The sequence below is a fragment of the Macaca fascicularis genome, chromosome 10 (genome assembly GCF_037993035.2).
Source record: "Macaca fascicularis isolate 582-1 chromosome 10, T2T-MFA8v1.1".
Classification (NCBI taxonomy): Eukaryota; Metazoa; Chordata; class Mammalia; order Primates; family Cercopithecidae; genus Macaca; species Macaca fascicularis.
The window spans coordinates 1,823,981-1,841,484 of NC_088384.1; the positions used below are offsets into that span (position 1 = coordinate 1,823,981).

The window sequence follows — 17,504 nt, forward strand, 5'->3', positions numbered from 1 at the left end:
AGCCTCCTGAGTAGCTAGGACCAAAGGCCTTCACCACCATGCCTGGCTAATTTTAAAAATTTTTTGTGAAGATGGGGTCTAGCCATGTTGCCCAGGCTGGTCTTGAACTCCCGGGCTCAAGAGATCCTCCCCCCTTGGCTTCCCAAAGTGCTGGGATTACAGTGGGATTACAGGCGTCTCTCCTAAAAATACAAAAAATTAGCCAGGCATGGTGGTGCACACCTGTCATCTCAGCTATTCAGGAGGCGGAGGCCTGAGAATCGCTTGAACCTGGGAGGTGGAGGTTGCAGTGAGCCAAAATCATGCCACTGCACTCCAGCTTGGGCGACAGAGCAAGACTCCATCTCAAAAAATAAAAAAATTAAAAAAAAATTATTTGCTGGGTGTGATGGTTCGTGCCTGTAATCCCAGCACTTTGGGAGGACGAGGCTGGTGGATCAATTGAGCCCAGGAGCTCAAGACCAGCCTGGGCAATGAAGTGAGACCCCATCTCTACAAAAAACACAAAAATTAGGCAGGCGTGGTCCCAGTGACTCGGGAGGCTGAGGTGGGAGGATCACCTGAATCCAGGGAGGCTGAGGCTGCAGTGAGCTGAGATTGTGCCGCTGCAGTCCAGGCTGGGTGACAGAGTGAGACTCTGTCTCAAAAAAACAAAATTACTGAGGACCCCAGCAAGCTTCCATTTATGTGGCTTAGGTCTACTGATATCTACACTATCGAAATTAAAACCAAGAAGTTAGACAGTATTCATTCATTTCCATATAACAAAAGTAAACCTATAGCATTTGAACGCAACACATTTTTGTGGAAAGAACAATATTTCAATATTTCAAAAAGAAGTTGGGTGCCAAGAGTGGCCGTATTTCCCGATTCTGAGATCTCCTCTGTGTAGCCAGAGCCCACACCTGCCCCCGGGGCCAGGCTGCGTCTGCCTTTGCCTGCCGTCCTGGGAGCAGCCTGTGGGCTTGTCAAAGACCACACTCCCTGCCCTCAACCGCGGAGAAGCCCCTCGCTGTCTGGCTTTGGGGACCTGGCGGGTAAGTTGGCCCAGTAGACAAGGTCAGGTGAAGCCACTCAGGCTCCGCTGGGCCAAGCGTGATGAGTACGCAGGGCACGCAGCCACCTGGAGGCTGTGCACTTACTGATGTGAGGCGGAACTGAGGTGTCACCGTGGCTGGGCTGTGAGGAGGACACTTGAGTTCATGGGTGAGTAATGCAGCGGTTCCTCCCCCAGTGCGGGGACTTGTTGGAGGTGTGGAGCCTTCTCCCTGGACGTGGGCTTGTCCTGCCTTCAGATTCGGACCAGGCCTGGAGCTGGCAGTACTGGCTCTCCCGGGTGTCCAGCTCCCGGGCGTCCGGCTCTCCCAGGTGTCCGGCTCCCTAAGCTTTCCGGCTCTCCTGGGTGTCCGACTCTCCCGGGTGTCCGGCTCTCCTGGGTGTCCGGCTCTCCCGGGTGTCCGGCTCTCCCGGCTGTGTCCGGCTCCCTAAGGTGTCCGGCTCCCCAAGGTTTCCGGCTGTCCGGCTCCCTAAGGTGTCCGGCTCCCTAAGGTTTCCGGCTCTCCCGGGCGTCCGGCTCCCTAAGGTGTCCGGCTCTCCCAGGTGTCCGGCTCTCCCGGGTGTCCGGCTCTCCTGGGTGTCCGGCTCCCTGAGGTGTCCGGCTCCCTAAGGTGTCCCGCTCCCTAAGGTGTCCGGCTCTCCCGGGTGTCCGGCTCCCTAAGGTGTCCGGCTCTCCCAGGTGTCCGGCTCTCCCGGCTGTGTCCGGCTCCCTAAGGTGTCCGGCTCTCCCAGGTGTCCGGCTCTCCCGGGTGTCCGGCTCTCCTGGGTGTCCGGCTCCCTGAGGTGTCCGGCTCCCTAAGGTGTCCCGCTCCCTAAGGTGTCCGGCTCTCCCGGGTGTCCGGCTCCCTAAGGTGTCCGGCTCTCCCGGGTGTCCGGCTCCCCAAGGTGTCCGGCTCTCCCGGGTGTCCGGCTCTCCTGGGTGTCCGGCTCCCTAAGGTGTCCGGCTCTCCCGGGTGTCCGGCTCTCCCGGCTGTGTCCGGCTCTCCCGGGTGTCCGGCTCCCTAAGGTGTCCGGCTCTCCCGGGTGTCCGGCTCTCCCGGCTGTCCGGCTCCCTAAGGTTTCCGGCTCTCCCGGGTGTCCGGCTCCCTAAGGTGTCCGGCTCCCTAAGGTTTCTGGCTCTCCCGGGCGTCCGGCTCCCTAAGGTGTCCGGCTCTCCCGGGTGTGCGGCTCCCTAAGGTGTCCGGCTCTCCCGGGTGTCCGGCTCCCTAAGGTGTCCGGCTCTCCCGGGTGTCCGGCTCCCCAAGGTTTCCGGCTCTCCCGGGTGTCCGGCTCTCCTGGGTGTCCGGCTCCCTAAGGTGTCCGGCTCCCTAAGGTGTCCGGCTCTCCCGGGTGTCCGGCTCCCCAAGGTTTCCGGCTCTCCCGGGTGTCCGGCTCTCCTGGGTGTCCGGCTCCCTAAGGTGTCCGGCTCCCTAAGGTGTCCGGCTCTCCTGGGTGTCTGGCTCCCTAAGGTTTCTGGCTCTCCCGGGCGTCCAGCTCCCTAAGGTGTCCGGCTCTCCCGGGTGTCCGGCTCCCTAAGGTGTGCGGCTCCCTAAGGTGTCCGGCTCTCCCGGGTGTCCGGCTCTCCTGGGTGTCCGGCTCCCTAAGGTGTCCGGCTCCCTAAGGTTTCTGGCTCTCCCGGGCGTCCAGCTCCCTAAGGTGTCCGGCTCTCCCGGGTGTCCGGCTCCCTAAGGTGTCCGGCTCTCCCGGGTGTCCGGCTCCCCAAGGTGTCCGGCTCTCCCGGGTGTCCGGCTCTCCTGGGTGTCCGGCTCCCTAAGGTGTCCGGCTCTCCCGGGTGTCCGGCTCCCTAAGGTGTCCGGCTCTCCCGGGTGTCCGGCTCCCTAAGGTGTGCGGCTCCCTAAGGTGTCCGGCTCTCCCGGGTGTCCGGCTCCCTAAGGTGTCCGGCTCCCTAAGGTTTCTGGCTCTCCCGGGCGTCCAGCTCCCTAAGGTGTCCGGCTCTCCCGGGTGTGCGGCTCCCTAAGGTGTCCGGTTCTCCCGGGTGTCCGGCTCCCTAAGGTGTCCGGCTCTCCCGGGTGTCCGGCTCCCTAAGGTGTCTGGCTCCCTAAGGTGTCCGGCTCTCCCGGGTGTCCGGCTCCCTAAGGTGTCCGGCTCTCCCGGGTGTCCGGCTCCCCAAGGTTTCCGGCTCTCCCGGGTGTCCGGCTCTCCTGGGTGTCCGGCTCCCTAAGGTGTCTGGCTCTCCCGGGTGTCCGGCTCCCTAAGGTGTCCGGCTCTCCCGGGTGTCCGGCTCCCTAAGGTGTCCGGCTCCCTAAGGTGTCCGGCTCTCCCGGGTGTCCGGCTCTCCCGGCTGTCCGGCTCTCCCGGGTGTCCGGCTCTCCCGGGTGTCCGGCTCTCCTGGGTGTCCGGCTCGCCAGCTGCAGATGGTGAGCTCTCAGTTTCTTAACCATGGGAGCCAATCTCTAATAATCAACCTCTCCCTGCACACGACCCCCTGGCTCTGTCCCTCTGGAGAACTCTGACTAACACAGCCAACAACTGGAGAGAATGCAGGGCCTCCTCAACCCCAGCCAGGTTGGTGTATACTTTTCTTTTGAAGGTTTAAATTTACTTTCCCGTGTAAGTGTCCATTTTACATGATTCTTCAACAAATTCCACAGAAAACAAATCAACAGCCGCTGAGCAGCCCGTTTTGTGCCCCGTGCAGAGGAAACCGACGTTAAAGGGTGAGTGGAGGCCGAGGGGTGTCTCTCACCCGGGGGAAGCTGCTCACGACTTGGGGCTGTGGGGAGCGGGGAAGGAGGTGGGGAACTTCTTCAGAACAACGGTTCACGGGGCCGGGGAAACCTCTCGGGGTGAAGCAGGACCTCCTCCAGCCTCAGTTGTTGCCTCTGATGGCTGAGCTCTGCTTGATGTTCTGGAATTACTGAGATGCTAGAAGCGGATTCAGACAGGCCTGTGTTTTCTCTGCTCTGGTTCCTGTGAGGCGTCCCTTCCCCTGGGGTCTCAGGGACTGTCCCCACTGCGTCTCCAGTTAACGAAGGAATGGAGACCCCTATTCCAAACACACGGTCCCCTCGGCCACATCCGAATTGCCAGGTCAGAGTTCACAGACAGCTGTTGGTTCCCAGGAGGGAGGGCTGACGACTCCAGAGCCAGGGCTGCCACAGGCCTCCCAACGAGGGCTGGGACCACTCCCAGCTTCCCCACACCTGCCCCGCAGAACACTCGCCCTGCAGAGGCTGCCTCAGACGTCTTCTCCTTTTCCTCCGAAGAACTCACTCGCTCTCTAAACGGGCACTGGGGGCCACCGTGAGAGGGCTGAGGTCGGCTTTGGGCAGGCGTCTCCTCGGCACTGTGGGGATGGGTACAAGCAGGGCCCGGGAGGACCGGGCTGGGGCAGTGCTGGACAAAATTGGAAGGAAGGGACTGGATGGCCGACGGGCTGCGGGCAGGGAGCCGGAATCTCACGGTGGCTGCGGTTTCTTGTTCCAGGGTGGAGGGCAGTGGTGCCTCCTGGGAGCTGGCCTGAGCTTGGTGTGAGAGGGCTGGCTCAGGCCTGGGACCAGGGCTACCTGGAGAGTGCGTCCTGCGCTGGGGCTTACGGAGGCTGTTACATGCTGCTGAGCCACGAGGTGTCTGGGAGGGCAGTGAGGAGGACCAGCCAGGCTGACCGCGGCCGTCAAGCCTTTACTCACCACTGTGGCCACAGACCAGAGGCAGAGGGAGGCACCGGCTCCCATGTCCCGTTCCCGTTCCTCCCACGGAGGGGACGGGTGAGGGTTGACTGGGTGCAGTGCAGATGTGGGGGTTGCCTCAAGAGGAGGAGCCGCCAACTAGAGGCTCCTGGCAGAGCCGGGCACAGTGGCGGCTCACGTCTGCAATCCCAGCACTTGGAGAAGCCAGGCGGGAGGGTCACTGGAGGCCACGAGTTTGAGGTCAGCCTGGGCAACACAGCAAGACACTGCTTCTAAAAACACACATTCTGGGGCCAGGGGCAGGAAGGGTGTGAGGGGAGGAAAGTGGCTCAGCTGCCACCCCCACCCCGCTAAGGAGGCCTCTGGATGTTGGTGCCTGGCCTAGGACTCTGGACGTGAGTGGGAGCCTGGCCGGCTGGGGCTGGGGTGGCCGCTGGGCCCAGGACTGCGGCTCCCTACAGACGCTGTGATGCGCTGGCTGCGGAAGCCTGGCGCGGGGAGGGCAGCTTCTCTGAGGCCTGCCGGGCAAAGCCTCATCAGGCCTGTGGTCGGGGCCAGATTCTAATCAGGAACCAACTCGTGAAATCCTTGCAAAAGCCCAGTGCTGAGTAACCTTTCCACGCAGCAGACTACGGCAGACTCGAGGGTTAATCAGGTGGCCTAGCACCATCGTCCACGACGCTGACCTCCCCCGGCCCAGCCTGCCCAGCCGTCGTGGGCATCGGGTGGTGGGAGGCAGGCGGTGGGTGTGAGGGTCCGTCACTCTGAGCCGTGCCGCCCCTTCTTGCTGAGTTGAACTCTACGCCGTGTGTTTCTTGCATCCCCCCAGGCGCTGGAGTACTGTAGACTCTGGAGTCTCTTAGATCTTTGCCTGAAGTCTTCTTTTTTTTCATGAGGGCAGCTGCGCTGCACCCACGCCGTCATCACAGGACCCCCTCGCCTCCTGGTCCCAGGGGCCACCACTTGGTCCATGGCTGGCCAGGGAAGGTGCCTCATCTTCCTGCCCCAGCAGGGCCAACTGGGGAGTCTGCATGAAGCTGGCTGTGGGGGAGAGCGTCTTCCTCATGACTGTGGGTCAGGAGGGTCCAGGGGCCTGGCCTGACTCAAAGAGAAGCAGGTTCATGGGTACTGATGGCGGCGGGCAGAAGGGGAGACAGGGCGAGAGGAGAGACAGAAAGAGAGAGAGATCTGATAATGTCACATAAGCTCCTGGATCCAGCCATTCCTGAAGCCTCCAAGCCACTTAGCATTGGGTCCACCTTGGACTTCCCCTTCAGTTTCAGACACTAGTAACTTAGGACCATTCCTAATTAATTCTCAGTTTTCAGCCTCCTCATGACATTTACACCAGAGACAAAAGCAAATAAACAGACGGAAAGCCAAACCCAGCCAATAAACCTTCTTTTGTCTAAGCTCATTCTGAACCAGGAGCCTGTGCTCCTCATACCCAGCTGTGTCCTTGGTTTTCTCCCGGATGGTGCTCTGGGGATAAAACCAGACTACCCGCCTGACATGCGGTGTTGCAGGGGGTCAGGGCACAGGGCAGCTGAGCTCCGAGCCCAGATGATGCCCTCACAGCCGGGCTCTGTGGCCTCCGTCCTTCCCACACCCAGGCCGTCCCTTTGGCTGTGTGTGACCCCCGGACCCGGGTTCCGGTTTTCAGGAGTGATTCCTGGTCAGCGGTTTGGATCCCTCCCAGGAGGGCCTGGGCGGCCGAGGCAGCGGGGGGAGTCCTGCGGTGGCACAGAGGTGCCATCTCCACTCGCGGTTCAGGTCTGGGACGCACAAGCTGTTGCTCAGCTGCAGACGGGGCATCCCGGTGACGGTCACCCTGCAAGGACAGGAGAGACCCCTGCCCAATGTTCGTTCGCATGTCAACACTGAAGATGCCACCTGCACACCAGGAGGGTGAGGACGTCCCATCCCCTACACCACTGAGGTTTCCAGGGAGCAGGAGCCCCCCCGCCCCGCCGGAGCCGGTCCAAAGGCCGGGGTTTATCGCGGTTGGGGTGGGGCCGGGACGGGGCGGGGTGTCCCCGGGATGCCAGGGGCTTCTGTACTTGGAATCTTTCACAGGCACTAAAGGGAGCCCCGCCCGGTGTGGGGCCCAGGGAGGAGGGAGAGGGGAGCCTTCAAAGCCATCAGCAGCCAGACCTCAGACAGTGGAGTGAGGTCCTCCCCCCACTCCCTCAGCCAGGCAGTTTCCAGTCCTACAAAATCCCCCCATAAATCAGGACCTTTGACTGGAACAGGCCAGGGAGGCGTGGGGACCACCTGGCCGGGCTCCCGGGCGATTCTCGGGGCGGGCCGGCCTGGGTGTCTCTGCACACGGGTCCGTTCTGCAAACAGCACCCAGCGCCTCGGTGCAGGGAGAGGCCTGGCCGGCGCAGTCCGGGCCCAGTTCCCGGGGAGCCCGGAGGAGGGAGCAGGAGCTCCAGGAATGAGCGTCGGGCCGGGCTCGGCTGTCTGCGGTGGCGGCTGGTGTGAGGCTGCGGCTGCCTGGAGCAGGGGACGGGCCCGGGTCCCGGGGCTGCGACGTGGGAGGCCGCCCTCCCTGCCCCCTGCGCGGTGGGGGACACCAGGCGGGCTCCTGCTCCCGTGGAGGGGGAGAGAGCGGCGATGGTTTGCAGGTGCAGGTCCCTGACTCCTGCTGTTTCTGACAGGTCTCAACTCCCGTTTCTCCTTCTCCAAAATGCCCTGCATATATTTTTTGTTCTGGAGTTTCTCTGGAAAATGCTGGTTCTGCTGATGCACAAGTCTCTTTTTTCCTGGTCACTGGGGTCCCGAGGTTGCGGCGCCTGATGTCATGCGAGTTGCTGAAGCTGCTCTGTGGGGACAGGGACCAACTGTGTTGCCACAGGGACCCGGTCAGGATCCTTCAGGACAGGACGGGCAGGGCAAACACCTGGGCACAGAACCGGGGGGACAGTGCTGCCCTCAGGCGGGGTGTCCACAGGGTGCGGGTGGGACAAACGCCTGGGCACAGAACGGGGGGGGGAGGGTCAGTGGCGCCCTCAGGCAGGGTGTCCACAGGGTGCCCCGGGGCTGCCGGAACAAAGACCCCAATACTGCGGGGCTTAAAACAGCAGAAACATGTTATCCTCCGCCAGAAGTCTGACTTCAGGGCAGGGCTGCGTTCCCAGCGGTTTCCGGGAGAAGCTCCTTCCTGCCTCTTCCAGCTTCCCGCCCCGGTGTCCCCAGGTGTCCTCGTCTGTGGCTGCATCGCTCTGATCTCTGTGTCTGTCTGCACACGGCTGTCTTCCCGGGCACCTGTTTCCTCTTTGTGTCCCCTCCGCTTCCTATATGGACACGAGTCATAGGACTGTAGGACTGTGGGCCTACCCTGCTCCTGTGTGACCTCATCTAAACTTAATCACTCGTAGCTGCCAAGAATCTATTTCCAAATACAGTCACAGTCTGAGGTTCTGGATGAACATCTTGGAAACTATTCAACCCACTGCGTTACCAGCTGTGGCTATATTTATATACACATATATACACATATATATATATGTGCGTGTGTGTGTGTATATATATATATATATTTCTTTTTTAGAGACACGGGCTTGCTGTGTTGCCCAGGCTGGAGGGCAGTGGCTCTTCACAGGCACAGTCACTGTGCGTTACAGCTTCCAACTCCTGGGCTCGAACCATCCTCCTGCGTCAGCCCCATGAGTATCAGAGAGCACAGGTGTGTGTCACTGTGTCCGGCTGTGGTGACAGATAGAGCCCCTGACACAGGTTTGTAACTCAAGGCACTGACATCCAACCTGAAGGGCAAGAGCAGAGCAGTGAAAGTGCTGGAGACAGAGGTCTCTTCAAGCCTGGGCACGTGCGGGAGAGAAACCCCAGGAGCCAGGATCCCTGAACATCCAAAGAAGTCCCGCTCTGGAAAGAGGCTGCTGCCTCAACAGACAGGAGGAGTCACAGCTGAGAAACCAGAGGTAATCAGAGTAGTCAGAGCTTCACAGTGAGTCCGCTCAAAATTCCATCTTCAGAGAGATGAAAAAAGATTTCATTCATAAAACAAGAACAGAGTATTAGGAACAAGAACAACTGGCTAGACAAAGAACAAAGTAGAAATCATTTATTTATTTATTTTTGAGACAGGGTCTCACTTTTTTGCCCAGGCTGGAATGCAGTGGTGTGATCACAGCTCACTGCAGCCTCCACCTCCTGGACACTCTCCTGCCTCAGCTTCCGGAACAGCTGGAACCACAGGTGCATGCCACCACACGTGGTTAATTTTTTCTTTTTCTTTCTTTTTTTTTTTTTTTGAGATGGAGTTTCACTCTTCTTGCCCAGTCTGGAGTGCAGTGGCTCGATCTTGGCTCACCACAACCTCCACATCCCGGGTTCAAGTGATTCTCCTGCATCAGCCTCCTGAGTAGCTGGCATTACAGGCATGTGCCACCACGCCTGGCTAATTTTGTAGTTTTAGTAGAGACTGGGTTTTGCCATGTTGGTCAGGCTGGTCTCGAACCCCCAACCTCAGGTGATCTGCCTGCTTTGGCCTTCCGAAGTGCTGGGATTACAAGCGTGAGCCTGTAATCCCAGCCCGTAATCCCAGTAATCCCACACCCACCTCCCCCCAACTTTTTTTGTAGAGATGGGTCTCACTGTGTTGCCCAGGCTGGCCTTGAACTTCTGGGCTCACTGATCCTCCGGCCCCAGCCTCCCAAAGCATTGGGATTACAGGTATGAGTCACTGCGCCCAGCCAAAATGTTAAAAACAAAACATAGTAATTTAAATTAAAAGCTCATATGTGGCTAAATAGAGGACTAGTGTCAGTGAAAGAGTATTTGTTCAATATTGGAAAAATTAATAAAGAAAAGACAAATAATTTAGCTGCAGTTCAAGATCCTTTAAGACATCACTGGGCCCGGTTGCTGACACCTGTTTAGATTTGCACGTCTGCTCATGAGGGCTGGCCCCATAGCCACCTTTCCTTTGGTCAGCTTTTGGTACCAAGATTACACTGGCATCATTCAGTGTGTTGGGTTTACTTCTTTCTTGAATGTTTGAAAAATTTCACCAGGGAACCCACCTGGCCTGGAGACTTTCTGTGAGAAAGTTTTAGGTTGAAGTTTCTCTTTCTTTTCTTTTCTTTTCTTTTTTTTCTTTTCTTTTCTTTTCTTTTCTTTTCTTTTCTTTTCTTTTCTTTTCTTTTCTCTTCTCTTCTCTTCTCTTCTCTTCTCTTCTCTTTTCTTTTCTTTTCTTTTCTCTTTTCTTTTCCCTTCCCTCCCCTCCCCTCCCCTCCCCTCCCCTCCCCTCCCCTCTCCTCCCCTCCCCTCCCCTCCCCTCTCCTCCCCTCCCCTCCCTTTCCCTTCCCTTTCCTTTCCTTTTGGAGATGCAGTTTCGCTCTTGTCACCCAGGCTGGCATGGTCTCAGCTTACTGCAACCTCCGCCTCCTGGCTTCAAACGATTCTCCTGCCTCAGCCTCCTGAGTAGCTGGGATCACAGGCAGCTGCCACCATGCCCGGCTAATTTTTGTATTTTTAGTAGAGACGGGGTTTCACCATGTTGACCAGGCTGGTCTCGAACTCCCGACCTCAAGTGATCTGCCCGCCTCGGCCTCCCAAAGTGCCGAGATTACAGGTGTGTGCCACCAAGCCCAGCCCGAAGGTTCGTTTTCTTTAACAGATAAAAGATCATTGAGATGTTCCGTTTCTCTTGTATCACTTTTGTACATTTTCTCTATATTTGTTCTTGCTATCTAAATTTTCACATTTATCGGTTAATCAGTTAGCTTTTGTTGTGTAACAAACCAGCTCAAAATAAAAACTTACAGTGAAAACCAATAAGCGCTCACGTGCTCAGGACTCGGAGGGCTGGCACTTTGGGTGGGTGAGCCAGGTCGCTCTGTGGCCCCCGTGGCAGCGAGGCAGCTCTGCTTCTGGGAGTCTCCAGTTGTTTTTGGCAGAGCTGGGGGTTTGAGCCCTTAGTTCTCCACCCGGGAGTCCAGTTGGGGCTTCTTTGCACCATGGCCCTGGGGTCCCAGGATGGGCAAGCAGAGGCTCTGGGTGCCCTGGAGTCCAGGCTGGGGGCCCACCCAGGAGCACGTCTGACCTGGTGCCCCAGCACGTAACCCACCCAGATTCACAGAGAGGAAATAGACAGACTCGTCTCCCTCATGTGGCCTCAGGTGCCCACAAGCCCTGCTTGCTTCCTTTGGGGCCGTTGGCTTTACTCCCGATGTGGGCACTCAGTGCCTTGTCTTCATGTGAGTGGGCGACCATCAGAGGGACTTTTAAAAAAATGGGCACTTGGCCGGGCGTGGTGGCTCACGCCTGTAATCCCAGCACTTTGGGAGGCTGAGGCAGGCAGATCACGAGGTCAGGAGATCAAGACCATCCTGGCCAACACGGTGAAACCCTGTCTCTACTAAAAATACAAAATAGTTGGCCAAGTGTGGTGGCATGTACCTGTAATGCCAGCTACTCAGCAGGCTGAGGCAGGAGAAGCACTTGAACCCGGGAGGCAGAGGTTGCAGTGAGCCAAGATTGTGCCACTGCACTCCAGCCTGGGCAACAGAGTGAGACTCCGTCTCAAAAAAAAAAAAAAAAAAAAAAAAAGAAAACAGGGCACTTGGGCATACCTCTGCTGCAAAGACTGGGCTCATTATGACTTTTACAAATTCTAGTAAAATACATAAAATTCCCCATTTTGCCCATGTTTAGGCCTCCATACAGTCAGTTGGTGCCAGGTGCAGGCCCGTCATTGTGTGGTCATCACCACCCTCTACGCAGAGAACTTCTCATTGCACAAGAGCGAAACTCTGCCAAGAAGGACCTTGTGTGTCACTGCCAAGCTTGATGAGAGAGAACTTCTTGTTTCTGCGTTTAATCCTCGCCTCCTGTTCACACGGCAGCCTGTGCTTTGGAATTGCTCCAACCACAGCGTCTGCGTGGCAGCCTCCCTACCTGCTCAGCTGGGAAGTGCAGGCCCCCGGAGGGGTCCAGTCCTGGAGGTGGGGGCTGCTGGGTTCCACCCAAGGACAGGAGCCTGTGCCTGGGCCCATCCCCCAGCCATGCCCAGCCACACCGAGCTGGGGCCTGCGGGACCCTGGGCACAGGCAGGACTCACGCCTGGAGCCGCGCCACGGGCAGAGGGGCCACCTGAGGCCAGTTCCCCAGAACAGTCACTGCCGCAAAGGGAGGCAGAGGCGGAAATCCCTCCTGGACCTGGGAGCTTTGTGAAATCGACGCTTAGTCAAGGTGATTCTCCCAGGAGCCCGTGTAGCTACCGGCAGATGCCGGGCGCACTCCTGCTACCTACGCTCAGAGCTTTCCCCACTAGTATCCAGTCAGCTTCTTAGAGTCGTCACGTTCTCCAAATGTGAAAAACCACATACGTTTCATGCGTCTCTTTCTCGGAAATACCTGACTGCGAGGTGGCGACTTTCCCTCTCAGTATGTTCATCCTCGTGACAACGCCCACTCCTTGCCTTCGTGGTCAAGCAGGCAAATGTTAAACACACACATCGAACCTATTTACAGACATTTCATAGAAGAGCCCTCAGCCACGACGCTGATTCTGTGGGTTAATTTAGTTCATGCCCCTCTAAGTGGCAGCAATGTTCAGAGGCGACGCTCGTGTTCCTGTCTCATGAAACGCGGGCAAGACGGATGCCCGCAGCCTGCTGTTCGCGTGAGTTTGGAAATTAACTTTAAGTGCAGGGTTACTGATGGCCCATCGAAGAGAAGGAATTCCTTATTCCCTGTAATACTGAGACCTTTCCGGTTTATACCGTCAGGAGGCTCTGGAGGACACCACCGTGGATAGAGCCGAGACTGCTGTTGACCTCCTGGGTCTTCACGGGGAGACGTGTTTAGCAGATCAACTTGTTAAAAGCTTGAGGCCCTGGCTTTGAGCAAGTGGAGGATTTAGAGACGGACCAGAGTGGACTCACTGTCTGTTCTTCCCCAGGCAGTTTTGCCACTTACAAGTATTTGCCTTGAGATGCCTTTAATCAGCCGCTTCCCTGCGGTTCCTGCGGGATCAGCCAGCCGTGAGCATCGCCACGTGTGCCAGGCGGGATCAACCAGCCGTGAGCATCGTCATGTGTGCCAGGCTGGCTGGGCTATGATGCCATCTTCTCCAGCGGCCCCAGACTCAGACGTGTGGTCTGGGGAAGAGGCACCAGGGTGGGCAGTGGGGCAGCAATGGCTGTTCTGCTTTTGAGGCCAGGGGACGCAGCTCTGGGGCCCACTGCAGTCACTCGGCTGTGGAGGACAGAAAGGTCTCCCAGGACCCACACCCTCTGTCCTGTCACCTTGCAGCTCTGCCCCCCAAAAGACACGGAGGCTCTTTCATCATGCCTTGAATCTGGGCCGGACCTGAGGCTTACTTTGGCCAATAGATTGTGGGGGAAACAAGAATGTGCTGTCGTCTGGGGCCTCAAGGGGACCTGCACGTCTCTGCTCTCTCAGACCCCTGCCGGACCCGGGGGCTGGCCCGCTGGAGGATGAGAGAGGAGAGAGGAGTGCCCATTTGTTCCAGTCGAGGCCATCCTAGGCAAGCTGGCACCCCGCTGACCCCCAGACGTGGGAGAGAACCGCGTTGGGACCCAGGACGGACCTCAGACACGTGAGTGGACCCAGCTGAGACCACACCTGCCCAGCTGTCCACAAAGGTGTGAGCAGGACCCCCTTTTTGATCACTTCAGGCCACTGAGCGTGGGATGCTTGTTACACAGCAGTGGCTGACGGATGCAACCGCCCACCGTGAGTGACTGCACAGATAGGAGTCCAGGCCTATCTCATAGCAAGGTATTTCTGCAGTTTGCCAGGAAGAAGAAAGGAAGAGAAAGGAGAAGAAGGGGAGACGGAGGGGAGGTGCAGGCTGGGCTTCTGGTTGAAGGCCACAGGCGCTGTCCTCATGGGTGTTCTGTGGCTCCCGAGAGGGCACAATGGCTCTGCCGGGCTAGGAACTGAGTGAGAACTTTCCTGGTGCCTGAATATTAGCAAGATTCCTTCCCAGCACTGACTGCAGAGGGTGAGAGCCGGAAACTGCAATTTGGAAATTTAATTATATCTCCGGAAGAAATATATGCTTCTTAGAATGATTTTATTCAAAAAAACCTTCAAAAAATAGAACCTACTTTTTCCCTATTTTGTGATTAATTCGAACCAAATAAAAGGAACCATTGAACTCTTATTGACACCCTATGGGGAGTTTTCATTTGCAATACCTGTAAACCCTGAAATCTCAATTTGTGTCAAATAAGCTCCTACAGGTGCGGTCCCGGGTTCCAGCGATAGCGTGTCACGTTTTGTTCCATTTAAATAAATTACATACTCTATTGCCTGGCATTATTCTGTCTCCTAATCAAATTGCCAATCAGGTGGGTCCTAGACCTGATGGGGAGGAGACGGTCTGCGTTCCCTGGGGCAGGGCGCACGCCACCGGCCGTGAGTTATGCAAATGCCGGCAGCCGCGGCTCCCAGAATGAAATCAAGATGTAAATAGGACTGTGGATTATGGCGATCGGCCTCGGCCTCCAGGGACAGGCTTGCTGGGCTCCAGGTGGCTCGGCTGCTGCTTCTCGTGCGCAGAAGGTTTTCATGAGCACTTCCGAAAGCAGTGACCGTGGCTATGTGGGAGGGCGGACGGGCAGCGTCCACCCTCAGGTGGACCCCAGGGCACAGCCAAGTCCCCGGGTCTGCAGGGCGTGTGTGTGTGTGAGTGTGGACACATGTGTGTACGTGTGTCATGCTGTTTGGGTGTGTGTGTGAGTGTTCATGTGTCTGTGTGTGCATGTGCGCACATGTGTATATGACGGCCCCTCCACATCTGTGGGCTCTTTGTCTGTGGATTCAACTAACTGAATATCAAAAAAATTAAAAAATAACAAAACAACAATTAAAAAAATACAAACAAATTAGAAAACCTGTGCCATATAACAACTGTTTACATAACATTTACATCGGACTCGGTGTCACAGGGGGCCTGGAGATGATTGACAGCATCCAGGAGGATGTGCCTGGGTTTCAAGCAAATGCTGCATTGTTTTCTATAAAGGACGTGAGCACCTGTGGATGTTAGTGTCTGTGGGGGGTTCTGGAACCCGTCCCCACGGATACGGAGGGATGACTGTATGTCTTGTGTGGTGTGAACATGTGTACCACATGTCCTCGTGGGTGATGTGTGCCTAAGTTGTGTGCATGTGTCTCCTTGTGTGTGTGTGTAGACATGTCATATTGCGTGCATGCCTGTGTGGTGTGTGTCTGTGTAGTGTGTGTCATACACAGGTGTCATACACTACCACAGGTATGTGTCATACATGCATGTGCCTAAGTGTCTCTGTGTGAAGTGTGTGGATTTAAGTGCGTGTGGCTCCTGCCCACTCTGGCACCTGCCCGGAGCCCTCGTTCCTGTGTCTGGTCTGGTCGCACACCTGCTCAGGTGGCATTGCTGGCCCTCCCTTCCTGACCCTGGGTCTTCATGTTCTTCCGTTCTAGGCCCTTGCCATCGTCCTGGCTCTGGTCACTCGGGGCTGCCGGGCCCCACCTGACTGGGCCTCCTCTTCCCTGGGCCGGATGCTCCTCTGAACCTGCCCAGAACAAAGGCTCTGTGCTGGGGCCGTTCTCGCACTGGGGAGAAAGAGCTGGGGACAGGGCTTGGCAGTGGGAAGCGTCACAAGCAGCGGGCCCCGCCCCTGGGGCACTCCTCTCCCCTCCCCTGTCCTGAGATGCTGCTGCTAACGCACGTCTTCCTTCTCAAAGGTGCTGGGAGCCCAGCAAGGGAGCCCAGAGTGTCTGCCATTCACAGAGAACCTCCCCAGAGCAGCAGGTGTGCCGAGGATGGGGACTCAGGTGCGCCCCAGGTTTGCAGCACCAGCAGCAGCAATGGAGGAAATCGGAGACTTCTGGGAGGAGGAAGGAGGGCTGTTCTGGGAGACTCAGTAAAGGAGACGTGAATGTCAATGGATTCAGGCTCATCTCTGTGAGGGTAGAGAGGGCCACGGCCGGACACGGCCTGATGTATTTCATGCGGACGTTCAACCGGGTCACAGTAGGATCCACCCTCTGCTGGGGCCCTCCGGGCAGATGGTGCAGACGGCATCTGGTGACCTACGTGGTGGTGTCTTCTCCTAAGCCACAGGCACTGCTTCCTTCCCTTTACAGGTCAGTTCTCTGATAAAATCAAAAAGCTGATGGCCAGGCATGGTGGTGTGTGCCTGTGGTCCCAGCTACTCGCAGGGCTGAGGTGGGAGGATCGATTAAGCCCAGGAGGTGGAGGCTGCGGGAAGCCATGACTGAGCCACTGCACTGCAGCCTGGGCAACAGAACGAGACCTGTCTCTAAACAACAACAACAACAACAACAACAACAACAAATTAAAAGCAAGCAAGGGGAGACCGAGGACTACCCAAACGCCTGGGAAAATAAAACGTCGGATTCCAAGCACCTTCCTCCCCAGCCGGCTCTGAGGTGTGCTGGCCTCTCCTCTCCAAGCCTTGGGGACGAGGCCTGCAAGGGGTCTGGGGCCACCTTCAGGTGAGGTCAGGCTGTGGGTGCTGGTGGGAGCCTGAGGACCCCGATGACACAGGCCACCCTTCATCGCCAGCGTAGGGCTGCGCTGGCCTCTGCTGCCCGGCCAACCCTGCTCCCGGAACTGCACACTCCGTGCTGGGATCCTGAAAACACAAAACACAGAACAGCCTTCCCTAGGGCTGCAGTGTGACTTTCACCACCCACGGTGCTTTGGCCACTGTGAGCTCCTCGCCTCAGAATAGTATCAACATTAAAAGTTACTTTGGACATAGCTCAATCTTTGGACATCTTATTTTTTCCCCGTTATAGGCAGAATTCAACAGATTTTCATGGGCCCTGAAGTTTTCATTTTGTTTTCCAATGTGAGAAAAAACTAAAACACTAGCTTTGAATCTCCCAGGTCACACTCCCCCACATTTTAAAACACTTGCTTTGAGTCTCCAGGGTCACACTCTGCCACATTTTAAAAGAAATGAAAACATTTTCATGGATCCCCAAAGCATCTGGGATGCTGCTGGTGCCCTGTGCCCAGTGAGGAGTCGGGTCTGGCTTTATCCGTGTGTAGCGGACACACAGGAGCTGCTCAGGACTGAGCAGGGTGCACTTTGATAAGGCTGGACGTGAAACCATGCCCACCACTGGAAGAAGGAACAGGTCGCCCCCTGAAGCTTCTCTATGCCCCTCTGCAGACGCCCTCCCTCACCCACCCGCCTCCCCACACCCCTCCCCAGGTAAGCACTGCCCTAAGTGCAGGGTGTAGGGCCCCCCCAACCGTGTTTTTTGAGACAGAGTCTTGCACTGTTGCCCAGGCTGGAGTGCAGTGGTGCAATCTCAGCTCACTGCAAACTCCACCTCCCGGATTCAAGCAATTCTCCAGCCTCAGCCTCCCAAGTAGCTGGGATTACAGGACTGGCCGCCACGCCCAGGTAATTTTTTGTATTTTTAGTAGAGACAGGGTTTCACTATGTTGGCCAGGCTGGTCTCAAACTTCTGACCTTGTGATCCGCCTGCCTCGGCCTCCCAAAGTCCTGGGATTACAGGTGTGAGCCACCATGCCAGGCCGTGTAGGGGTCTTTTCAGGGCTTTATGCAAATGGAGTCGTGTGCCTTGCAGGGTTTTAGTTTTTCCATCCGGCTTCTTTCACTCAGCCTAATCTTTTTGAAATTCATGGATGTCATCTTGTGTATCAGTCATAAGTCTTTTATTTCCATCTCTGAGTGGTATTCCACTGCCTGGCTGTAGTAAACATTGTTTATGATTTTCCCATTGGGAACATTGGGCTGTTTCTGGGTTTTGGCTATTACAAGGGGAGCTGCTGTG

General features: G+C 56.9%; 1 long non-coding RNA gene across 1 annotated transcript; it reads left to right on the top strand.

The window, feature by feature from the left end:
• The first annotated feature begins 3,233 nt into the window (after positions 1-3,233).
• LOC123567176 (uncharacterized) lies at positions 3,234-16,503 on the top strand. The gene is made up of 3 exons (XR_010578278.2): positions 3,234-3,561; positions 3,648-3,713; positions 15,414-16,503. It is a non-coding gene; the product is annotated as an uncharacterized lncRNA (long non-coding RNA).
• Positions 16,504-17,504: the final 1,001 nt, after the last annotated feature.